This window comes from Pleurodeles waltl, chromosome 5 (assembly GCF_031143425.1).
Source record: "Pleurodeles waltl isolate 20211129_DDA chromosome 5, aPleWal1.hap1.20221129, whole genome shotgun sequence".
NCBI classification, from domain to species: Eukaryota; Metazoa; Chordata; class Amphibia; order Caudata; family Salamandridae; genus Pleurodeles; species Pleurodeles waltl.
The window spans coordinates 1673244439-1673271395 of record NC_090444.1 but is presented as its reverse complement, the minus strand read 5'-3'; positions in this window follow the sequence as shown (position 1 = coordinate 1673271395).

Sequence of the window (26957 nt, the reverse complement as noted above, 5' to 3'; positions counted from 1 at the left end):
TCTATTCAAGGGATGTCTACTATATCTATTCATCATCCGGCAGATAAATATTAAGAATTCCTTTGAATTGAAGTGATTAAAGTGAAGCATCGCTGCGGTTTCCGTGCATGTGCAGTCGGTATGGACGGCTGAGGGATGTTTTCGTGCTCACCGCCTGCAGCCAGTGTACATTGACAAGGTTAACCCAGGATAACGAGTAAACATTTAGGTCGCAAACATGAATCCGCTCATGCCAGCTTGATCCCCGTGATAAATACATTAACGTAAATACACTTAACTCTAATGCAGTGAATTGTCTTCCTATGGGAAATCTGCTTCTTATCTCTAAGGTACAAATGCACTTTCAATTTGTAGGTCTCATCTACAGACAGATGCAGCTGTCTGTAGACCTATGGTTTCCAATGCATACATATATACTCCTAGTATATGGCCCCAACTCATGGCTGGATGGTTTTGCTTTCTATCTCAGATGTCTTCTTGTGTTTTTACCCTATCAGGAGCATTTGTGTCTCGTAGTGTTCTTATGGGATTCATTGTATCCTCATCAGTGGGGCCAGCAATTCTAGGAGGGAGTGGGGCGGGCGGGAAGCACACTCACTCATTCATTCACACACGCATGCACGCACCTCCATTCACAGCGCTCATCAACATTCAAACACACGCACGCACCAAAAAGTAATTAAAAAAAAAAACACACACACACTTACCTTCAGCTTGGAGGACCCAGGAGGGTTGGTACTGGGGGTCAGTGAGATTTCTGATCCCACCCCACTCTGTGACGAGGTGTCACTGATTGACACTCGCCCTGGGTGCTTCAGGGCTTAAACCTGAAGCGCCCAGGTAGGAGTCAATGGGTGACGCTTCACTCGTCACCGAGGGGAAGGGCCTTGAGGCACCTTTGCTGATCCGAGGAGGTCACGCCCATAGGAGCTGTGACCTCTTCAGCCCAGGAAAGTTCAGCTCAGCCACGGTGTCTCACCCTGGCTGCTTGAGCTAAACATGAAGAGTGTCTGTCAGGCTAACCTTTGCTCTGCCTGACAGGCACTGTTCATGAGGGGCAAAAGGTGGGAGGGCGTGGGCCCCTCCACCCTAAAGGACGGGTCTCACCTGATCCTTATTCTGCATATTAGGAAATGTCCTTACTCTCTGCTCTGCTGTTTCTGTACTTTCCCGTATGCTCTTTCTTTTTACTACCTCTTCCTACCTGGTCTGTGATGCTCCATCATCCCCTCTCTTTCTAACTTTCTATTCCGTTTCCTATTTTACTTTTCTTTCTTCATTAATTTTATTTTTACAAGTGTTTTGTAGCTGCAAAGGGCTATAGCGTCACTCGCTAACTTTATTTTATGCTCATATTTACTTTATTTTGATTTTCATCTGATGTTGTTACATGACTGTCCCCATGATAAAACTGTAATTTAAAAATTGCCCGATGAGTATGTATCTGCATGCATCCATCTCGACGCATGTGTGTGCATGGATTACAACGCACGCATGCATATGGATCATAGCACATGCACGCACATATCATGATGCAGGAGCAGGCCTTAGCAGCGAGTTTAGAAGGGATGTTCTTTAGCACAAAATCCATTTCAAAGTTGCCGGGCTTGTGACCGGAAGTAAAGCAGCATTTGCAAAGCGGCAGCTCGGCCTTATAGAAATAAAAGATATTAGCCCTGGCAATTCTTCTTTTTTTCCTACATTAAAACATTTTTTTTGCATGTGAGCGACCCCCTTCCTACAAATTTATTTTTAATGAAAGGTGTGAAGGGATTTTTTCACACCTCCATTTACACACTTAATCCAACTTTTTGGAGTATTCTTGATTTTATGAAACGTGATGTCACACTTATGAACAGATATACAATATTTTGCTCAGCTTAGTGAGGTTCACGCACGGATTGTTTTTGCGGATAGTGCACAGGTATAGAATCAAAGGTTTTTTTGTATATATCCAAGACCAGATTTCCTAGTGCTTTGAGGTCAGTTTACATGACACAAACCTGGCTCAGAGTGTTAAGGTGGGGTTTACTAACCAACACAAACCATTGCCTGTGTAACTCAAAATTGCTCTATGCGGTACTTTGTACTGTTATGCCTCAAGGGAGCATTCCATGGATGGTGCATGAGCATTCCTGTGCAACCACCCATGAGGTTTGACTCAAATCCCTAGCTAATAACATTCGTAGACAAGGATTTGCACAAAAACATTACGCCTATTCTAGCCACAACGTAGCATGTGTGGTGCATGGTAAAGCGCATATACAAAGTGGGAAAAGTATTAAAGGTTAGTTTTTATACTGGATGAGACCCCTTACAGTATAAAACCCATGCTCTAGGGAATGCATACACCTTTGCAATATGGCGCAAAGGCGTGTGCATTGACGCATGAAAGCCAAAAGTATGCTAGTGATTGGGGAGAGAAAAACTGCACATCTTTTTAGACATAAAGCATTTTTTTTTTTCTTTCCCTTTCATGCAAAGCAGCAAGGCAACTTAGCAGCGGATATTTGCAAACCTAGATCCTAGAGCTTAATTTGAGCAGGTGGTTGCAGGAAGGCCCATAGGCATTTATTTTCGGGGTGCAGGACTTAATTTCACTATTAGACTTTGCCCCAGAACAAGGGAAAAGGCAGCAGAAAGATATGGAAAAAGACAAAGCAGCGCACATCACTGCGTTGCCTTACTTTGCACCAGGGAGGCATTCCGTGGGTGTTGCGGTGGGTTTTCCCACGCAGCACCCATGGGTTTTGACACTGCCCTAGATTTACTTAATCACATAAACCTAGGGAAGCGCCTAAACCTTACGCCTCCCAAGGGCAGAATTAAAGAGGAGAAATATTTGCATTTCTCCTTGTTTTTTGTGCTCTTTCCATGTAGAAAGAGAAAAATACCTCTCAAGATTGTTTTTTTTTTGTAGAAAGTGCCCCTTCCTGCATAAAAACAATCCTGGATGCAACACAGGCACCCTTGCACCATGCAAGAGTTCTTATGTTGGTGCTAGACAGTCAAATGTGCGCCAACGCAGGGAAAAAGGACAGGAACTCAACGTATTGCATAAATATGGTGCATTCTTGCCCTTTCACAATGGCGTAGTGCATCATATATAGCAAGAAGACTTGCCAGCTGCCCTACCCAATTCCCCATAAATATGCCCATTGGTTCCTTAAAATACCATAAGAGGGGTGGACTGTAAGAAAGCTTCAAGAGTTCTGTCCATATATTCATTCAACTTCTGACGCTTTAAAATTAACTTTAAGAAACTGTTTGCTTTGCCCAGTATTGCCAGTAGATGGCGGTGTTGTGTTTTTTAGATCATAATTCTGCCCCTAGCATCGATAGATGGTCGTGAAAACAGGTGAATATTAGAAATTGTCTTTTTACATTTTGTTTGTCAAATGGATGATGGTCACAGAATGTGGTTCATGCTTGTTGCCACCATGACAATAAATCACCTATGTTGCAGTTCGCAGTGATTTGCCATTGTTGTTAATGTTGGTGCTATTACAGACTTTCTCCAGCCCATTGACAGCCTTTGACTGCTGTTAGGTGTTGATGAGAAGACGTGACTGGGCAGGGAAGGATGTTTCTTCTTTCCCAAACTGCGCTGTACTGCTGTCAATGGGTTATCTGATATGAAAACACAAGGCGACCATTGCGCTTGGTGGCAAACTGCCGGGCAGTTTGCTTAAGTCGACTTTTCAGTCTGCTTTTTGAATTACCTTTACTTCGGGTACAGGTAAAGGGTCTTGAACAGCCAAAGAGCGCGGGGACAATTGTATTTGGCCTTGTTGTAATTCACTTTACTTTCAGGTATTAGCATCTAAGTCATTGAGATTTCGAAGACCTTAATTTGGAGATATGATTTTAATAATTGCGCCCTCAATGTTGCCTATTCTGATGCCATCGTTGATTTTTTGTGAGGTGTAGAGCAGGGTCTAAGGCCACTGTAATGACAAGTTCTGTGATTTGGCAGAGAAGGTTGCCAAGGGTCATTATGTCACTTCCAATACATTTATAATTTAGCCACAATAACATTCGGCCTAAATTCTACATTCTGTGTGCGAATATTGCCGCATGACTGTATCATTTCAGTGCCCACGTTACACAATTGACAGCATTGCTGTGATAGATCTCCTGAACCAAATATCTGGGATACGCCATTAGTGAGACAAATATGTTTTATTGACGATTCTCAAATAAACATTTAGATCTATGACTTTATTTGTTAAGAATGTACTCACTGCGTTTAAGTCTTTGGCTGGTGGACATATATTGATATTTCAGTACTTATTCGTTTAAATTAAGGCATCCTGAACTGTAAAGTGCAACAAAATCTACATTCCTCTGCCAGACGGTAGGACATTTTCCTCCCAGGGTACGTAGCGAGAACAAAAACATTCCAATACACAAAAATCGCTAACAAGAATATTGGGAACCAAAATATCTTGCTTACATACCTTTTTTTAACATACTTTGTGGCATATTTACAAGAAACTGGCGCATCAGTGCTGATGCACCAGTTTTCTTGTGTCACCCCTGCCCCACCTTGCAACACCATGGGAGTGCCGTATTTACAATACGGCGCACCATGGTGGTCGTTAGGAAAATAGCATCAGAATTTGTGACACTACAGTATGGTGGCGCTTTGCTGCATTAGCATCAAACATTTTGATCCTAGTGCAGCACAGTGCAAGGAGGCCCATAGGTTTCTAAGGGGGCGTCATTTTAATAACTGCTTTGAGCAGGCGTTAAAAATGACGCCAAAAATGGCGCTGTGAAATCTTTTAGATTTCACTATGCCATTTTTGCGGACCTCCTAGCAGCAGAACAACCCGCTTGCATATACAGGGAGTGCAGAATTATTAGGCAAGTTGTATTTTTGAGGATTAATTTTATTATTGAACAACAACCATGTTCTCAATGAACCCAAAATACTCATTAATATCAAAACTGAATATTTTTGGAAGTAGTTTTTAGTTTGTTTTTAGTTTTAGCTATGTTAGGGGGATATCTGTGTGTGCAGGTGACTATTACTGTGCATAATTATTAGGCAACTTAACAAAAACAAATATATACCCATTTCAATTATTTATCATTACCAGTGAAACCAATATAACATCTCAACATTCACAAATATACATTTCTGACATTCAAAAACAAAACAAAAACAAATCAGTGACCAATATAGCCACCTTTCTTTGCAAGGACACTCAAAAGCCTGCCATCCATGGATTCTGTCAGTGTTTTGATCCGTTCACCATCAACATTGCGTGCAGCAGCAACCACAGCCTCCCAGACACTGTTCAGAGAGGTGTACTGTTTTCCATCCTTGTAAATCTCACATTTGATGATGGACCACAGGTTCTCAATGGGGTTCAGATCAGGTGAACAAGGAGGCCATGTCATTAGATTTCCTTCTTTTATACCCTTTCTTGCCAGCCACGCTGTGGAGTACTTGGACGCGTGTGATGGAGCATTGTCCTGCATGAAAATCATGTTTTTCTTGAAGGATGCAGACTTCTTCCTGTACCACTGCTTGAAGAAGGTGTCTTCCAGGAACTGGCAGTAGGACTGGGAGTTGAGCTTGACTCCATCCTCAACCCAAAAAGGCCCCACAAGCTCATCTTTGATGATACCAGCCCAAACCAGTACTCCACCTCCACCTTGCTGGCGTCTGAGTCGGACTGGAGCTCTCTGCCCTTTACCAATCCAGCCACGGGCCCATCCATCTGGACCATCAAGACTCACTCTCATTTCATCAGTCCATAAAACCTTAGAAAAATCAGTCTTGAGATATTTCTTGGCCCAGTCTTGACGTTTCAGCTTGTGTGTCTTGTTCAGTGGTGGTCGTCTTTCAGCCTTTCTTACCTTGGCCATGTCTCTGAGTATTGCACACCTTGTGCTTTTGGGCACTCCAGTGATGTTGCAGCTCTGAAATATGGCCAAACTGGTGGCAAGTGGCATTGTGGCAGCTGCACGCTTGACTTTTCTCAGTTCATGGGCAGTTATTTTGCGCCTTGGTTTTTCCACACGCTTCTTGCAACCCTGTTGACTATTTTGAATGAAACGCTGGATTGTTCGATGATCACGCTTCAGAAGCTTTGCAATTTTAAGAGTGCTGCATCCCTCTGCAATATATCTCACTATTTTTGACTTTTCTGAGCCTGTCAAGTCCTTCTTTTGACCCATTTTGCCAAAGGAAAGGACGTTGCCTAATAATTATGCACACCTGATATAGGGTGTTGATGTCATTAGACCACACCCCTTCTCATTACAGAGATGCACATCACCTAATATGCTTAATTGGTAGTAGGCTTTCGAGCCTATACAGCTTGGAGTAAGACAACATGCATAAAGAGGATGATGTGGTCAAAATACTAATTTGCCTAATAATTCTGCACTCCCTGTATTATGCCTGGTGCAGGTATAATGTGACACAAGGGGGTGCAAAGTGGCACAATGCGAGCATTGCGCCACTTTGTACATACGGTGTGGGAACAAAGCTTTCCTAATGCCACAATTGCATAAATAATTACGCTAATGTGTCCCCGGAAGGCGCTACGGGCTTGTAAATATGCTCCTCTGTATGTAAACCTCAAAACTATTGAGACAAAAATATAGTGAAATAAAGAATCATCAAAACATTGATAAGTATATTCAATTCAGTATAAATGGCTTTATATTTAATTTAATGTAATATAGAGACTGACATTAAAAATATTATCATTTAAAATATTACATTGTGCATTATAGAAATATGGAAATGATAACAAGAAAACTGCTCCCGCCCACTGGAAGTGGACTTTTCATCTGTTTTCTTGTCTGCTGTCGAGTGGGCAGAAAAACAGATGAAACAATAGCTTTTCTTAGTGCAATGGGACCCTGGGGGGTATTGAGTCTCCCCCACGGTATATGAGTCCACAGTTTTGCACAAAACCATGGACTCTTCTTGTAAAAATAAGCAGGTGAGGATCCGTTCTGGCACTGATGCTCAGTGCACAGAAATTAAACCTTAACAGAAGGCACTTTGAAATATAAACATAGCAGGAGCCCCAGTTGAAGCTCCGTTTCTGTAAAGAACAAATCCTCCCAAGTTCTTGAAATTATTTGAGGCAAAGCAAGGTTGTTTTCTGTGCAATGTCCTGTTAAAAAGAGTTTTAAAACTTTGATGGAGGTGAATGCGTGCAATCTCTTCTGTGATGACTGTGACAAGCGGAATCTTTCCTGTCCTCTCTTGGTAAGAACAGAGTAGATCCTTTATGATTTTAGTTACTATGGGTATGCAAATGTGTGAAATGACCTCAAAGTCATGCCTGTTTGGCCTCGTCCCTTCAACGTTAGTGGTATACATTAGTCTTTCCATCCTTTTCCATCTCAATGGACAGCTTACTAAGAGGCCCCCTAAGTGTTCATGATGCAGTCGAATATGAGCAAATTTCACCAAACAAAGAAGCACATATACTTGATATCAGTAAGAGGAAATACCCTTGTTTGGTGGAGATTCAACTCTGTAGAATTTCCATCTTCTCTATATGAGGATTCATGTTAGCACATATTTTAGTGAAAAAATGCTTGAGGAACAGTCACATTGCCTGACAGGGTCACTGGAGGCATTACATCATGGTCCTTTACACAGTGGTAGAGGAGAATGTGCACTATACATTTACCCACCGAATTAGCACTTACTAATTAACCAGTAAAAAGTACTCCAGTTAAGTAGACATTTTGAGCAAAACAGTGGACTTCTTGTATTGTGGGTGAATGTTTGACATTGTTCAGCACTCCGTCCATCACTTGTTGTTTTTGCATTTGTTGCCCCAAGTGGGAAGGGTATGCCCAGATGAAGTCACATGCTCCCCATGCCACTGGAATCAAGCTAGCCTGGCTGATGATACCCTGAAACCGGTCCTAGGATGCTTGTTTCCAGTCCATGGAGGACCTGGCTTGGCAGTTCGGGCTGGACTGTTCCCATTGGGAACAGAGTCAAGACTGATTTGCATATAGCTGGGTCCAAACTGGAATAGCATGGGTGGCAAAAAAACGTTGGAGTTTAGGCCCAGATCTCTGTACTGGGGGTGAATGTTTGACATTGTTCAGCATTCCGTGCATCACTTGTTGTTTTTGCATTTGTCGCCCCAAGTGGGAAGGGTATGCCCAGACGTGGGTCCCGTGCTCCCCATGCCACTGGAAACAAGTTAGCCTGGCTGATGAAGGGTGATACCCAGAAACTGGTTCTAGGATGCTTGCTTCCAGTCCAGGGAGGACCTGGCTTGGCAGTTCGGGCTGCACTGTTCCCATTGGGAACAGGGTCAAGATTGATTTGCATATAGCTGGGTCCAAACTGGAACGGCATGGGTGGCAAAAAAATGATGGATTTAGGCCCAGATCTCTGTACTGGGGCTGAATGTTTGACATTGTTCAGCATTCCGTCCATCACTTGTTGTTTTTGTATATGATGACAAGTAAGCCAATTAAGGCTGTAGACCAGTGCTTAATTTGTGAATAAAAACATGCCAGTGCCCAAAGCCCTCCTCTTAAACATGCGACTGCTGCAAATAAGTAATCCTGAAGCCATCTCGGGCCTCTTCAATCCGTATCAAGCCACTATCTACCATCTACTACTGCTCATTTGTCACGAACCACAACCCCAACTGCCACAGTTTGTGTCACTCAGGACACTCAATGCTTCACCCACTAATAACACTGCAAAGCCACTTATTTGTGGACTATCTGGAATAGCAAATAAAAGAGAAGATGCAGCACTATTGGCACAATATTTTCAAAAGTAAGACAATGCTTTGCTCGAAGTTCAGAAAAAAGCAGCATAAGGCTATTTGTAAAGTAACTCATTGAGAAGAGGAATTTCAAAAAAAGTTATACATAGTAGGTGTGAATCCATGACACAGCATGACAGACATATCTGATACAGTAGAAACACTGGGTAGAAGTATAACAGAAGAAGGAAAAGCCCAAAGGTAAAAATGCCACACTGATAATCATCTCCAAGCGTTTGGTCACTATGTGAAGTGTTTAGTTACAAATACCACTACCATGTGTGGATGTTCTTTAACCTACAGGCTGAGTTAACACATAAAAAAAGGACCAAACACAAAGTTTTGTAGAGGTCACTAGTGTATTAGAAGAATTAAAAACTTTAATGTAGGAATTGCGGTTGCTCTACCACTTCCTAAAAGTGATGAAGGGCCGATTGTAAACAATGTGTCAGTGCAAGAGGATTACACTGGGGTTCTCCTTAATTGGAACAAAATTGGCAATGTACAAGGTGATGTAAGACAGGTGCCCATGACCAGGCCAACTGGTGATAGATCAAATAACAGATACACAACATATTTTTCATTAAACTGTCTATGGTACATTTATGTTATAGTAATTTGACATGTTTGTTTAAGTTAAATTGTGTAACATCTGGGTGTTCATTGAGTGCTTGTTTTTCTATTCATATATGCATTCTCTGTAGCAAAGGGGGGCAGATAAGTATGCGTGCCATCTACTCAACCTATGACCTTAGTAAATGTGGTATTTGGTAAAATGTCACATTTGCAAATCACCGCGGAAAATTGATATGTATATTGATTTCTGGTAGGGACATTCAGTTCGCATTGGTCCAAACAGGAGAGGTGTATTGATTGGAGAGATGCAGGGCGCAGGAGTACGTGCGTGCAGGTGTGCGGAGCCTACGGAAGTGGAGGCAGCAGCGACGATGCGCGGAGCGGCAGAGGGGAGGCCCAGCATTTTTTTTTCCTGGCCTCCTGTCCCTCCGCGGCTTAGAGGTGGAGAGTACGAGGGGGCTCAGGCCGGCTGATTGACTTGCTGGGCCAGAGCCTTGCCCCAGTGAGTGGGACTGGAACGTGCCACCCCTTCGTGGTCGCCGAGCGGCACTGAGACCGCGCTGACACCGCGCAAGTGCAGTTATTGATTTCTTACCCAGAATGCTGTGTAAATGTCAAACTGTGGGTAAAAGTATGCATTGCTCCCCACAATTCTATGAGAGAACATTCAAGACCCAGTAAGGATCCCCACAATCCTTCCCACAGCATTCTCAGACTACTCCTGATAAAAATGGTGTCCCAATTGTGTGGCTGACCCTATCGCCTGTGACAGGAATGGACCAAGCCACCTAGCAAAGACCATAGTAGTCACAGTTTCCATCCATTCAGGCAACAGGCCTAGCCACACAAGTTGGATACTGTTTTTTTGATTAGGAGTGTGGGATTGTTGGGTGGTAAGAGTTTTACAAATCCATGCAGAAAAGTGAGGAAAATTCTCAATTTGGCCAAAGTTTGTGAAATCAGGGCATTCTGGTTAAGAAAAATGTTGTGAGATCCATGCAAGTAACATCATGCTGGATTCTCCCAAGTGTCTAATATTCAGTAATACCTCGGTTTATTTGGTCCCTGATGGCAGCCGAGCCCAGGCCCAAACACCAAAGCTTCCCACAAACTCAAAATGGCTCAAAATTCATGCAACAATTTGATGTCTTCTGTGAAGCCATTCCTGTTATGGATAATAGGCCCACATACACAAGTGGGTTACTCTTTTATCATGAAAAGTGTGGGAGCACAGAAGAGTATTACATTTGTTATTATCAATTAATCTTCTCTCCATTTTTGGATTCCAGATATACACCCAAGTGTGAGAGAGAGTACACTTTGCTAAATGCCCTCTGAATCACATGATGTTATAGGTAACCCTAAGTTCAGGGTTGTACCCATAACATATTCCAAAACTCAGTACCTTGGGCACATTTAAAAAATGAATAGGTTTCTATCTTACCCATATGAGTTGAAGCATAGTCAGTGCAAAATGAAGAACCATTATAAGCAGCAGCTCATTTGCTTGCTCGGGGTATCGAGTGGTTTGGGACAATCAACAGACATTACATATCTCTGCAGCAGAAAGGTTTGATGGACATAATTGTATCTTCCTGTTGTAAATCAACCATTGGGACAAATACTTACAGATGAAAACTCTGTCACCTATTTCTATTTTTTCAGACTTTTTTTTCATTATTTGTTTTAAAATTTTAATGATTTGTTATTTTGGGAAAACCATGAGCTATTTTCACAACTGGTCCGTTGCTGAATTTAGATTTTTCTAGACTTCAGATTTTACAAATGTGTAGCTTTTGGGGTTAAACCATGGACCACCACTAACTGCAAAGAGGTGGAAACAACAACAAATAGGAAAATTTGACTACCACTTAGGAAAATTCAAAAAACGGTGGGTAAAAAGTTTACTTTTTTTTAACAACTTTGCTTGTTCCCAGAAGCATGGGAATGTGCCCAAAAGATACTTCTCCCAAGGAGAGGCATCATGAGGAGAAATATCTTTCCTCTGCATAAAGCTAAGGTGGGAAGGACACGTCCCATCATCGCATGCTTTCTACGCCACGAGCAGGCCCGCCGAATCATATCTGCTGCCAGACCTCTGGGCCCGTATTCTCTGGAGGGTCATGAGATACGGGTGGCCGCAGAGTTCTCAAGAGAAACTAATGAGAAACGGAAAGCATTTCTGGCCCTCCAACCACAACTGAGGAACATGAACATTAAATTTGGTCCCTTTGAGCCTTCTCCAATGTGGATCACACGGGATGGTAGATCCAGAGACTTCCTTGAACCAGCGGGCCTCTGTTCCTTTCTGGAAGGCCTTGCCACCAAACCTATGGACCGTGCACCCGCTCACCTAAAGCCAAGCTCACCTGACCTAGGAGACCCTCCCTCCAACTCCAATCCTAACAAACATATTGCTTATGCTGCAATGCAGAAGATGGGCAGGACCTATAATCGCTCGCAGAAATCACAGAAAGGACGAGAACACGCTCTCCAGGCTGTGATTGCTCTCATCCAAGATCAAGGCAGAGACAAACCCCGTTCCCCCTTGAAACCAACGACCCTTACAGACCGCAAAGAAGGACTCTTGAAGCAGTAGGGGTCTCTCACCTAGAAGCCCGGAGAATACATTCATCCACTGGATGGTGCCCTGCCCATCTCTTCCATATGTGCCCACTTTTGCTATAACCATAGTTAATAGCTCTGTTGTTCTTATAGTTGATATACATGGTTACCACGACAATTGATATCCTAGGCATACACTGCCATTTTACTGATACTGTTGTAAGGGGCTCTGCGGGTATTGCATATACCTCATGTGTTTCTGGTTAAATGTTGCCCCCGACAGGTTGTGTATTACATTACCTAAGATATTATGGAACTGTTGTTAGGAATGTAACTGTGGGACCAGACCCCATCATCAGTTAAAATCTGAAAATGCTCTCCCAAATGTTATGCTTGGCCATGACCCTCACCCGGTCACAGACCGCTGGAGGGTGCCATGCAGAGTTCAGACCTGGAAACCTCTCGCTCCCACACTCCCATATACCCGTTCACTGCTCTGATGAAGGTTCCTGGGAGCCCCCACCCCACCTCCCCACCCTAGATCCACAACCTGGTTACCCTCCACACTCCATATACCAACCTAGACCTGAGGTCACATCCAAACCGCCCCTGAAGGGGTATTCCCAGTGCGGGATAGCCACTTGGACACGGGGACCTCATAGGTCTCTTTTCTGAGACTTCAGCCCCGGTGCGATGGACGCCCTGTCCCTCCATACCTGTGGCACACTGCGACCCGTCCATTCCAATCGTTTTAACTGCTCTCTCCCCCGTCCCCACCACACCACCCCGTACCCCCTGCAACACTCCGAACATCCCGCCTTACACTAACTACCACTGGCTGTTTATCACCGGCCCCCTAACCCCCACCTTCCGTGTGCTTATCTGGAGTTTAGTAGCACCCAAAATAGCGAGGTGTTTACCTCGGTTTCCACTGGACCCCTGCTAAATTCACGCTTTCTTGTATTTGCTTACTCTTATCTCTCCCTCCCTACCCTACCCTACTTAGTCCTTTTTACTCTTCTTTCCCATATTCTATCCTATTCTATCCTGTTGTCTCCTATTTTCACTTTATCCCACTCCTCACATCCCTTTTTGTCTCTCCCTCCTTGCCTTCTTGATCGGTCCCCTTTCCCTCCTCTTTTTTTCACTGACTGAGGGTCTCCACCAAAGCCCCTCCCCTCTGCTCCATCCCTGAATTGTTCTATTGATATTGTGCCTCCACTCTCTGAGGTACTGGAATAGCGGTGACCAACCGTCCACAGGGACCCGACAGATCTGGCTTTAGTATGGGGACAACTGTTCCGTTGCCGGTCCTCTCGTGGAACATTCATGGCCTAGCGCACAACATCAAGAGACAGAAAGTTCTATCCTACCGATGGTCCAAGAGAGCTGACATCACTTTCTTGCAGTAAACACACCTCTCCCCATCAGAATCAGAGAAACTGGGCAGAGATTGGGTAGGTAAGGTGCTCTTTAGTGGGGCACTGTCCGTACACTATGGAGTGCACGGTTCCAGGAGAAAATGTGGGGTGGCGATTCTCATCCGTTGATCCTTACAATTCAGACTACTCAAAATGTGGTCTGACCCAGAAGGGCGATACGTCCTCGCCAAGCTTAAACTGGGTGCTTACACAATCTGTGTCAGCTCTATTTACGCCCCTACGGGCTCCAATCACCTTTTCTTCTTCTCTCTTAATCGGTTGCTGACAGAGATTGGAGCCTCCCAGTACTTACTTGGTGGGGATTGGAACCTGGCATGTGATGCTATCTTGTATCGTACGGTCGGCCTAGATGTAGGCAATAACATGGATAGTGCACTTCTTGAGATGTCCTCTTGGATCATGGGCTGGTGGATCATTGGCGCCTCTCCCACCCACTAGACCGTGAATACACCTATGTCTCATCGGTCTATGGGACCCAATCCAGGCTGGATAACTTCCTCACCACCCACCAATTGCTTCAAACGATCAGGGAGTCCCAGATCTTACTGGCCACATTGTCTGACCACTCCCCGGTCATGCTGCCTTTTGATCTGAGCTTGGCTTCCCCGGGGCGCAAGCCATGGCGTTTAAACACAGCCAGATGCCGAACACCACAGGGGAAGGAACAACTTTGCTCTCACGTCGCTACCTGCTTGATCAATAACAAAGGTTCAGTTTCCTTCCCGCAACTATTGATAAGGGGCCAACTCATGAGAGACGCTGCCATCGCTAATGCCCAGCGACGCACCCGCCAGCAGGCTCTGGAAGACTGTATGCTCTCATCACCGCAGAATACGCTTTGCAGCGGTTCAAGGGATGCCATTATGAGCATGGAGAAAAGGCAGTGCGTTTATTGGCTTCTCAGCTCCGCCAAAGGGAAGCAGCATTATTCATCCCGTCCCTACGTAGCCCTGATGGCACGACTCCCACGCACCCCCAGGTGATAGCGGATGAGTTTGGTCGATTTTATCAGACCCTCTATACTCTCGAAACATGGAGGACCATGATAAACTGGCCACATTCTTGGAGAAGACACGTATACCTAGCCTCTCGGAGGCAGGCAGGGCACTCTTAGAGGGGGAGATCAGCAGGGAAGAGATTGCACAAGCAATTGCTAAACTCCCTTACCATAAGGCTCCTGGGGGAGATGGGTTCTCGGCAGAATTCTATAAATGGACGGGAGCAGAAAGAGTAGATTCTCTATATGAGGTATTCCGCTGGGCAGATCAAACAGGTTCCTTGAACCCTCTTTCCAACAAAGCTTCCATAGCAGTCTTATCCAAACCGGGGAAGGACCCTCTCCTTTGTGGCAGTTACCGTCCCATCTCCCTCCTTAACGGGGACATCAAGATACTGGCTGGAATCCTGGCAACACGCCTCAAGAAAATTATACCATCTCTCATTCATCATACACAAGTGGGTTTCGTACCTGGCAGCTCCTCTAGGAACCATCTACGAACCCTACAACACGCCCTATGGACTGCACGGGACTCCCGAGAAGAGACCCTTGCCCTTTCCCTGGATGCTGAGAAGGCATTCAATAGAATCAAATGGTGGTATATTTTCGAAACTCTAAATCGGTTTGGGCTCGGGCCAGTTTTATTAATAAGGTGCGCCTGTTGTATGGCTCACCGATGGCACAGGTCAATTGCAGAGGTTTCCGATGTCTTCTCCATCAGGCGAGGGACCCAACAAGGCTGCCCTTTATCACCGTTACTATTTCGTAGGTGATGAAGGGCCTAGTAGGCCTATTTCAAAGCAAAGTCTCTTTTGAATGCGAAATCCCGCCTTGCCCAGGTCAGACTCCAGACACTCACCAGGGGGTTGGAGACTGCACTGTGTGAGGGCAGGCACAGCCCTTTCAGGTGTGAGTGACCACTCCTCCCCTCCCTCCTAGCACGGATGGCTCATCAGGAAATGCAGGATACACCCCAGCTCCCTTTGTGCCACTGTCTAGTGTGGGGTGCAACCAGCCCAACTGTCAAACTGACCCAGACAGGGAATCCCCAAACAGGCAGAGTAACAGAAATGGTATAAGCAAGAAAATGCTCACTTTCTAAAAGTGGCATTTTCAAACACACAATCCTAAAATCAACTTTACTAAAATATGTATTTTTAAATTGTCAGCTCAGAGACCACAAAGTCCACATGTCCATCCGCTCCCAAAGGGAATCTTCGCTTTAATCATATTTAAAGGTAGCCCCCATGTTAACCTTTGAGATCAACAGGCCTTGGAACAGTGAAAAACGAATTTAGCAATATTTCACTGTTAGGACATATAAAACACATTACTGTATGTCCTACCTTAACCATACACTGCACCCTGCCTTTGAGGTTACCTAGGGCCTACCTTAGGGGTGCCTTACATGTAAGAAAAGGGAAGGTATGAGCCTGGCAAGTGTGTACACTTGCCAAGTCGAATTTACAGTTCAAAGCTGCACACACAGACACTGCGGTGGCAGGTTGAGACATGATTACAGAGCTACTTATGTGGGTGGTACAACCAGTGCTGCAAACCCACTAGTAGCATTTGATTTACAGGCCCTTGGCACCTCTAGTGCACTGTACTAGGGACTTACTAATAAATCAAATATGCCAATCATGGATAAACCAATTACATACACATTTTGTAAAGGAGCACTTGCACTGCAGCACTGGTTAGCAGTGGCAAAGTGCCCAGAGTAACAAAAACAGCAAAATCAGAGTCCAGCACACATCAACAACCTGGGGAACAGAGCCAAAAAGTTAAGGGAGACCACACCAAGGATGAAAAGTCTAACAGTCTCCCTCAAAGCTAAATGGCAGGCGCGACTGCAGACAGAATATGAGCTGGAGGATTGGGCTGACCTGCTTGAGGCGAGAGATCGTGGGGCACGGGAGGCTCGCTTGAAATTCAGTCTTTTCAAGACCCTGCATGAGTTGTACTGGACACCCCAGAAACTATGGTCTGCAGGGTTACTGCCTCATGCCTCCTGCTGGCATTGTCCCCACCCCCGCTGTGACCTACTTCATATACTGCACAATTGTCCGTCCATCCATCCTTACTGGCAATCAGTGGCCAGCACCCTCCCTCCTCTTACTACATGATACAAGCAACATTCACGGTCTTACTCACCCACAAACATGCCTCCTGCACACAGCACTATCAACGGCCAAACTATGTATTCTAAGACAGCGACTCGCAGCCACTCCCCCCACCCATAATGAATGGATCTCAGCAATGTACCAAGCTGCCTCCCATGAACAACTTATTTACAGTCTCCAAGACAAGATGGACACATTCCTCCGGACTTTGGCCCCTTTCCTCTCTATTCTGGATGTTTGAACGCTCACATGATTCCCCAATACAGGGCACAATACAGCAGTCCTCATCTATGGTGGCCACACATGCAGTACCTATGTCCCCTACTGTCCACAATTGCATCCATGACCATGAGCAAGATCCATACCACATACTTATCGGTGGATCTTCCCCCACCCCCTCCCACCTCCCCATACTTCTGTCCTTCCACTCATATCGAACCACCCCTACCTCCCCCCCACCCGCCCTCAGTCATCTGCGTTTGTGCTTGCATTTGAATTTATGTTTCTGTTATCGTCCTTTCTCACAGTTTTTCCCTTCTTCTCCTTCTGCCTCCTCTCCTCATCGCCCTTCTCCTCGTTGACCTCATAAGCATAAGTATTGTTCTTAATTTTGCCACCATTGTTTTCGTCCTTATAGTTTGTACTTATCCTCCTTCTTGTTTCTTGGATCGCTCTCGGTTTCCTATCATTATAGATGCCCCTCTCCCCCAACCCCGTCTCTCTTTCTTTACTTCTATTCTACTCCCAACCTAAAGTTAAGCATTATAAAGTAACCCAGTGCTTTCCTATGGGAGTGCCAGCCTTGCCAAAGTGAACAATGACTTTGGAGGTTTTTCACTGCTAGGACATAGAAAACATAAAATATACATGCCATACTTTTATTTTTAAAAAACATGCACTCTGCCCGATGGTCCTTTCAGGCCTAATTTAAGGACGACTTATAAGTATTACAAAGTAAGGCTAAGGCCTGGCAAAAGGTTTATTTTGCAAGGATGCATTTTAGTTTTAAAACTGCATACCCAGGCAGAAGGAGAAGGCATGGATATATGCTTGTCACTTTAGTAGGGGACAATGTGTGCTACAGTCTACTAGTGACATTTAACTTTCAGGCCCTGGATGTACTTTGTACCAAATACTAAATGGTTATAAATAAGTTAAATATGGCAATTATGAGTGTAGACGAATTTGTTTTAGGGGTCAAAGCACATGCACTGGAGCCTGGTTAGCAGTGTCACAGGGCCACATTGTGCAGAGTCAAAAAACAAAGCAGCATCAGGGATTTTCTTATATCTTGGAAGTCCAAAAGTGTTTTAAGTTCCAAATTTTCATACTTTCTGGAGCAGCTCTTCTTGGTATCTTCTAAGGCTTCCTGGACCTCAAGAATAATAAATAGAGGCCTTGGCTAACTCCAGCATAGACCACCAGCACAGTCCAGTCCAGGTCCAGTTGCTATGGATCATCTGTTCACTCAAGGAGAAACGGTCTCTTTCATCTTGTTGTTTATCTACAACCACAGAGGAGATCAGACAACTGATCTAGAGAGTCCTCTTCTCAGATTTATGTACAAATGGGAGGGGGTCTAACCATTCAGGTCTCTGCCTAGGTCACAGACACCAGGTGCAGCCTTCCACACATCCAGCTGTCTTCTCATAAGCTATTGGTTAGATGTTTTTTTTTAGGATTCACTAACCAGTGGGTGGCGGTGGCTCCTTGACCAATGTGAAAAAAGTTCCCAGGGAACTCTTTCCCTTTTTTGTAGCATAGCATGTTTGCCTTAATGCAAACTATCCCACAGTGTACTAACAAGACTGAATCCCATTATTGTAGCATCTTTCTGCCTTGAGAGCTTTCTGCTGCCCCAGCCAGGAATGTGCTTACAGAAATGAATAGCCCCCTTCTCCTCAACACCTACAAACTGATTCTGGGATCAGCTCCTCCTTCAAATAGATTTGTGCCAAGCTGGCTGCAGGTGGCCCGGGAGCAAAAGCTTTTCTTTCCTAGTTCTGTCTTTACACTTAACTGTGAATGGACAGGCCTTACCCTTGTCCCTTTCAAGATGACAATGATCCTGAGATCTCCACAGCTGCCCTTCTGAGCTGAGAGGAGACACATACCTCACACCCTCACTCCCTGAAATGTGGTTGATTCATTTCTGTAACATATCTCAAATCCAAGATAGCAGAAAAACTATTTTATTCTGAAGTTTAGGTTTTTGGTCAGGCCCACAGACGTCTATAGCTGTCTCGGCAGCCTTGTGTTTAAATATATATATTGTGTTTTCCCAAAAATATAATTAAACAAATATATATATATATATATACATATATATATTTGTTTAATTATATTTTTGGGAAAACACAAGGCTGCTGAGACAGCTAAAGACATCTGTGGGCCAAATATATATATATATAGAGGCTCTGAATGACCAGTCTTTCACCATTGGTCTCTTCAAATAGCACTTTAATAATACTCCCTCCCACCACAGCACAAAGTATAGGTCAGTGTATCAGCCCACTTCAGCCATTGGATGCATTTGAATTACTTCATTTTGGCCTTACACATGTATACATGCACCTACACTATAGTTCCCCAAGGATGGAACCTTTTAGACACTTTCTCTTCTGAGTAAGTTCACTGACTGCTGGCTCCTATGTAGACTAGGGAGTCATCATCTATTTCAATAAAACTCCAGACGTATTGTAAGTTGCAATGTGAACTTATCACTATCAATAAGCTTTGCGATATTTATTTATTCCTTAGGAAAATGTGCACAAAACATTAGAGTAGAAAAAGTGTATTTGCAAGTTTCCAGGTTGAAGCCAGAACTCTTTAGCTATGTGACTGACATTGCAAGCAACCATATCTGACCTGAGATGTACCACTAGTAAAAACTTGAGGAACTATAGCTGTTTTTCAGTCCTTGGACATCTTTCAGAGACACTGGTTGTGTGTATAAATTAAATGCAAAAATTCCAGGATGTTACAGTCATTCCAGAATAGTTGTGCATTTGCAATTTTCTTTTCGGGTGCACATCCTAGTTTCCATAAAAGACAGGAAAAGTTTAATTGTGGAAATCAGGCCATGGCAGGTCATCTTGCAGAAGTTAATATGCTTGCTTATTGCACTTGTTTGAGGAAAACTAGGACCAAGGTGCAAGGGAGCGCTGTATGTGGTTTCTCAAAATGTCAACACGGTGTGCCATTTACATAACTCACTCTTGAAAATAGTAAGTACATACCCATGAAGGGCTATGATGCTTTTGTACTCCTCTGTGTGGACCCCTGTTGGGAGTATAGAGTTACAAGCTTTCCATCTCCTTTTCACTCTTTCGTAGGACCCCTGTTGGTAGTACATCACATCTGCAGCTTTCCATCTTCATCTTCGTTGTACTCATTTGTTAAGACCTGGTTGGTAATAGAGTGCAGTACGTTTTCTATCTTCATTATACTCTGCTAGGAGAACCACTGATGGTTGTATAGTGCAACTTCAGCTTTTAAGCACACCTGTATTATTCTCTTAGAAGAAATATTTTTATTACAGTTCAACAAGCTTTCCATATATGTTGTATTTGACTGTGAGGACATCTGTAGGCTGCATAGTAACACTTCATCTTCCCATCTCTTGACTGAAGCTGTGTAAAACCTAGAGCTAGATTCAGGACAGTGCTGTATACATTTCTCAAGTTGTCAACTTTGCCAGAGCACACTCATGACTTTGTTCTGTATGGTGCAAGTATGGTTTTGCATTTACACATAATTTACAAAGGCTGCATAACTTTCTCTTCTGACGTTTTTGTACGAATAGTGCGAGAAGGCTAGATTTATTTCTTTTTGGTATAGTACTGGTATTCCTGTGTATAGGAATTATTAAAAGATTGCAAATAAAAGAATGAAGGGCAAAGTAGAACTGGATCGACCATTGTTCACCCAGGAAGAGCTGTCATACTCAGAAATTAGTGACATGATTTGGATATCCTCTGGATTTATTGCCCCCCATCCTGTGAGCCCATGCTTTGGCTATGTAGTCCAACTTCAACTTTCAAGCAATTGTATTCTCCTTTTAGGACATTTGTTGGCTAGATAGTAAAACTGTAGCTTTCTAGGACATGGCTTGGTAACTAGTAACACTCTTATGGCTGTCTGGTTAAAAGGAGGACCAATGTTTTACATTTTTGGGTTATGCAGAGACTCATGTTGCCTAGTTCACCAATGACAAAAGAAAATAGAAAAATCTTACTGTTGTGCAAAACAAAAAATGTATGTACAATACATGAATGGCATGATAACTGTAAATGTGTGATGACAAAGTCTGCTTTTCAGCTATAAAACTCCCTTCACGCATGCAATAAATAGCAAAAGGACACATCTAAACTGACAGAAAGACTTGACAAAAATGCTACTGTTGGATGATGCAAGCACCATTACATGTGAAACTGAAAACATATTGACAGCCTAATTATTTTATTAAGTTTATAATGCATTCACTATTGTCATGTAAAAGACATCACATAGGCCAGACCTATTGGTTTTGTAAATCTTTGTTCTCAAAGAGACAACAACAGCTCTTTAAAGTGAAGAAAAGCATTTAGGGGCTAGTCACTGTAGGTACATGCCAGCACTATATTCTTGCATGTACCACTTTTACATACCAGGCACCCTATCCTGTGTACTACAAGGCTTTCTTAAAAGCAGGGTTCTTTCCTGCCAAGAAGGGTTATTTTGACATGTTAATGTGCAGGTTTACAATCTGCAGCAGTCAAACTACACAGGTAGCCCTGATGTCATGTCTTCTTTATCAGCCTAGCGGATGACATAACGTGTGCTGTAGTCCAAAGGTAACATTAACTTCCCATAGCGTAGATACATTTTCCTGCACCATCTACTATGTTGACCCCGGAATGTAAAATATTTCATTTGGTGTTTAGACAATTTTACCATGTTTTAGGGTTCAGGTTACATTCTCTGGCGACTGGACAGGAGGGCCCCAGTGGCAATAGGTCAAAACCCAGCAGGACCGTACAGCCAATAAATGTGGCTGATCACTCAAAAGAGAGATTTTCTCCATGTACAAACACCAGCCAAAGGTATCTTTATCTTGGATGTGACTTTAGTCTCATATTTTAAAGAGTATGAAAAGGAAGGGGGGATCTAAAAAAGATCACTAGTGCTAGCGCAGCAGGTCCTTAATAAGTAAACTTATAAGGGGATGCGTATAGGTCGATGAACCTTTTGATTCGCATGGAGTATTCTAGTTATGTTGTAACCAAATGTCCATCAATAATCAATACACCAGTCAATAACCTTGCAAATCATTAATCAGCAGTTAATAGCACCACACAATGACATTTCAGTTATGAATAACCACAACTCAATATACGTCTTAACAATTTTATTTCCCTAATAGTTACAATACTACGTCATGGGATTAATTCAAACTTTATTCAGATCAAATAAAATAAATTCATTAGTAACCTCCAAAGACGTAATCTAATCAAAACTTGAGACAGAATACATTCTAAAGCATTGGCATAAGTCAACATGTGAATCAAGGGTGAAAACATCAACATGAGTAGCAAAGTACAGCAAATCAGTCCGTCAATCATTTGTCACGGTATATGCCAAATGTCATAAGGTAGGACCCTCACCTAACCCAGATTAGCATTAGCATGCGGGACGTCATGCGAAAACAATTTGAAACATGAATTTGAAAAACATCTAGCTAAGAGGAAAACTATTGAAACAGCACAGTTGGTACCTAGAAAGAAAAGACACAAAAGGTAATTCAGTCACATTGTCATAGCTACCTATCCACGGTATGGATCAGCAACAAAGTCAGTCTTCGTCTTCAGGTCATCAATCGATCAGCATCACATCAGGCTCTCAAGAACATGAGCCCAATGACAGAATTTCAAATCTTCTTCTATCTCACATCAATTTCAGAATAAGGTCTGAAAACTTTTCCCTCTGTCACTTTATGATATTAATGTCACCCAGACTATCCCCCAATTTCTAATTGGTCAATTAATCACCAGTTATGACTCTGTCCAATTGTATATTTGCTCCAAATCTATGAATTTTAATATTGTACAGTTCTCAGATTGCTGATTGGTTCACTTTGCGATGTCCTCATCATCCGACTCGTCAGGTAACGAAAATGTTGCATCTTATTCTCCAGTCAGTGTCTCCATTGTTAAAGTCCTGGGAAAGTACGCTCTGAGCACTTTACACAGTAGTTGACACATTTTGGTTTCTATTGTCTCCTGTCTGTCGGTTCATGCAAAGGTTTCAGCTAGACAATTTTTGTTAAACAATGAGCAGTTCATGGTTGCCTCCTTGCGCTTCTGCCCCCGTCGTGCCAAGTCTGATTGTGCCACTTTTCGCCGTCCTGTAAGTGTTTTCTATTGTTTTTCAAGCGCCTTGCCTCCTGCGCGTCTGCCCCCGTTGTGCCCCTCTGATTGCTGTGCCCCGATTGTATTTTGTGCCATTAGTGTATTTTTGTGACTGTTTTCAAATTGTGCCCGACTTTTCTGTGCCTTGTTTTTCTTGTTTTCGCTTGCTCCCCCTTGCAGTTCTCTCCCTGCCGCTGCCTCCCTGCGGCCCCGCCCCCCTCGCGCCCCCATTCGCCGCTCCCTCCCGCCTCCCGCCTCCGAGCTGCTCCTCCCTCCCCCCTCCCTTCTTAATGGCTGGCGCTGCGCGTCGCGAGTGAGCGACCTCTGACCTGCCTTAGGTCTAGAGCTCGCCCCCCACGTCCGCAGCACCAACCTGCTGTCTCCTGCCTCTGACCCCCGCCTACGCTGCTGCTACCGTGTTCGAGGCCCTCCTCCACCCGCAGGCATCCTCCTGCGCCTCATCCCTGGTGTCTAGTGGGCTCTAGCAAGCTTCACTTGACCCGTGTGCCGCTTTCCGCCGTCCTGTAAGTGTTTTTCTATATTTTCAGCGCCTTGCCTCCTTGCGCTTCTGCCCCCGTCGTGCCCCTTCTGATTGTGCCACTTTTCGCCGTCCTGTAAGTGTTTTCTATTGTTTTTCAAGCGCCTTGCCTCCTGCGCGTCTGCCCCCGTTGTGCCCCTCTGATTGCTGTGCCCCAATTGTATTTTGTGCCATTAGTGTATTTTTGTGACTGTTTTCAAATTGTGCCGACCTTTCTGTGCCTTGTTTTTCTTGTTTTCGCCCCTTGGGCGCTCCCCCTTGCAGTTCTCTCCCTGCCGCTGCCTCCCTGCGGCCCCGCCCCCCTCACGCCCCCATTCGCCGCTCCCTCCCACCTCCCGCCTCCCAGCTGCTCCTCCCTCCCCCCTCCCTTCTTAATGGCTGGCGCTGCCCGTCCGCGCCTGGACCGCGCCCAGCGCCACCCCCCCTGGTCCTCGCGCCCCCCGCGCCCCATGCCTTCGTTACTCGGCCAGCGAACTCCTCACCTTCAACCCTGGCCCCTCCACAGAGTGCTTCCAGGCCAGCCCGAAGCACACCAAAGGACCTTTTTCGTGCCGCACCTGCAACTTCACCTGCAACAAAACAACGAAGCCAGCAACAACCAACACAAACCACCTGCACTGCATCCTCCTCAACACACGCTCCGCACGAAAGCACGCCATCGAACTCTGGGACCTGCTCGACAGCACCGCCCCAGACGTAGCCTTCCTGACCGAAACCTGGTGGAACGACTCCTCGGCCCCTGACATCGCCATCGCCATCCCTGACGGCTACAAGATCAACAGAAGAGATCGCATCAACGGAATCGGCGGAGGAATAGCCATCGCCCACAAAGCTACCCTCAAGATCCATACCCACACGGACGACACCCTCAAAACAGCCGAACACCTCCACTTCCAGATTCACACGGACCCTAACACTACCCTCAGAGGAGCCCTCATATACCGTCCTCCAGGACCAAGAGCCCTCTTCAGCGACACCGTCTCCGACCTCGCAAGCATCCACGCCCTCGCCTCTTCAGACTACATCCTCCTGGGAGACCTAAACTTCCACCTGGAGAACAACAATGACGTCAACACCGCATCACTGACCACCAACCTCTCCAACCTCGGACTCCGTCAACTGGTCAACACTCCCACCCACATCGCCGGCCACACCCTTGACCCACTCTTCACTTCAAGCAACCACATCTCTTTCAGCCACACCTCCGAACTCCACTGGACCGACCATCACTGCGTCCATTTCTCCTTCAAGAAAAACACTGAACACCACTGCACCCCTCTTCCGCCTCACCGCCGCTGGGGAAAAGTCACAGAAGACTAACTCACCAACACCCTCGCCAAAAACCCACCACCCGACCCCACCGACCCGGACTACGCTGCCATCAACCTCCAACAATGGATCCTCAACTGCGCCAACATCCTAGCCCCACTCAAGAGACCCACCGCCAACCAAGAAAAGAACAAAACAGCCTGGTTCACAGACGAACTAACCACCTCCAAACGCACCTGCCAGAAACTCAAGAAAAAATGGATCCTCGAGCGCACACCTGAGAACCTTGCTACCCTCAAGGAAGCCAACCGTAAACACCACCAACTGATCCGACTCGCCAAGCGCTCCCACTTCACAGAACGCCTTAACAACAACGCTCACGACTGCAAGGAACTCTTCAGCATCGTGAAGGAACTCTCCAACGCCAACGTCAACGACATCCCTCCATCCCAGAAACTCTGCGACGATCTCTCCACCTTCTTCTACCAGAAAATCGCAGCCATCCACGACAGCTTCAACACCTCACCTCCGCCAGACCCGACCCCCAACAACTCCTCCCACGCCGACCACATCACCACCTGGACCCAAGTAGACGACGCCAAAACCCTATAAACCATGAACTCCATCCACTCAGGATCTCCCTCTGACCCCTGCCCACATCACGTTTTCAACAAAGCCGACGTCGCCATTGCCCCCATACTCCGCAAGATCATCAACCTTTCCTTCAACACCGCTACCTTCCCGGACAGCTGGAAGCACGCAGAAATCCAACCTCTCCTCAAGAAACCTAAGGCTGACCTCAACGATCTCAAAAACTTCCGACCAATCTCCCTCCTCCCTTTTCCAGTGAAAGTCATCGAGAAGATCGTCAACACACAGCTCGCCCACTACCTAGAAGACAACTCCATCCTAGACCCCTCCCAATCCGGGTTCAGACGAAACCACAGCACAGAGACTGCACTCCTCGCCGCCACAGATGACATCAGACTACAAATGGACAACGGCAAAACCTCAGCCCTGATCCTCTTAGACCTATCAGCCGCCTTCGATACAGTCTGCCACCGCACCCTACTAACCTGTCTACACGAAGCCAGCATCCAAGACAAAGCCCTCAACTGGATCTCCTCCTTTCTCTCCGGCAGAACCCAGAGGGTCTGACTCTCACCTTTCCACTCCAAAGCCACCAACCTCATCTGCGGCGTCCCCCAAGGCTCCTCACTAAGCCCAACGCTATTCAACGTCTACATGGCCCCCCTCGCACAACTGGCCCGCCAGCACAACCTCAGCATCGTCTCCTACGCCGACGACACCCAGCTCGTCCTCTCCCTGACCAAAGATCCTCCCACCGCCAAAGCCAACCTTCACGAGGGACTGAAATCCATCGCCGAATGGATGAGCAACAGCCGCCTAAAACTTAACTCTGACAAGATGGAAGTCCTCATCCTCGGGCGCACCCCATCGGCCTGGAACGATTCGTGGTGGCCCACCGCCCTAGGCCCTCCACGCACAAAATCTCGGCTTCATCCTCGACTCCGCCCTCACCATGTCCAAACAGGTCAACGCAGTCTCATCCTCCTGTTTTAACACCCTCCGTATGCTCCGCAGGATCTTCAAGTGGATTCCAACAGGAACCAGAAAGACGGTAACCCAAGCCCTCGTCAGTAGCAGACTCGACTACGGCAACGCACTCTACACAGGCATCCCAACAAAAGACATCAAACGACTCCAACGCATCCAGAACGCATCCGCCCGCCTGATCCTCGACATACCCCGCCGATGTCACATCTCCCCTCACCTGAGGGACCTCCACTGGCTCCCCGTGGACAAGAGGATCACCTTTAAACTCCTCACCAACGCACACAAGACTCTACACGACACCGGACCTACCTACCTGAACACCAGACTCAACTTCTACGTTCCCTCACGTCAACTACGCTCTGCCAACCTTGCCCTCGCCATCGTCCCCCGAATCCAGCGCAAGATCTCTAGCGGCAGATCCTTCTCCTACCTCGCCGCCAAGACCTGGAACGCACTCCCGACCTCACTACGCCAGACCCAGGACCTCCTCACCTTCAGGAGACTCCTCAAGACATGGCTCTTCGAACGATAGCAGCACCACCCCCTCCCCCCCCCCCCCCTAGCGCCTCGAAACCCTAACGGGTACATAGCGCGCTTTATAAATTATTGATTGATTGATTGGTTAGTCTGATTCGCCAGCATCTTTTATTTTAACGTTAATATTCGGCTTCTGCACGAGGCCTGGTAAAACTAGGCCACA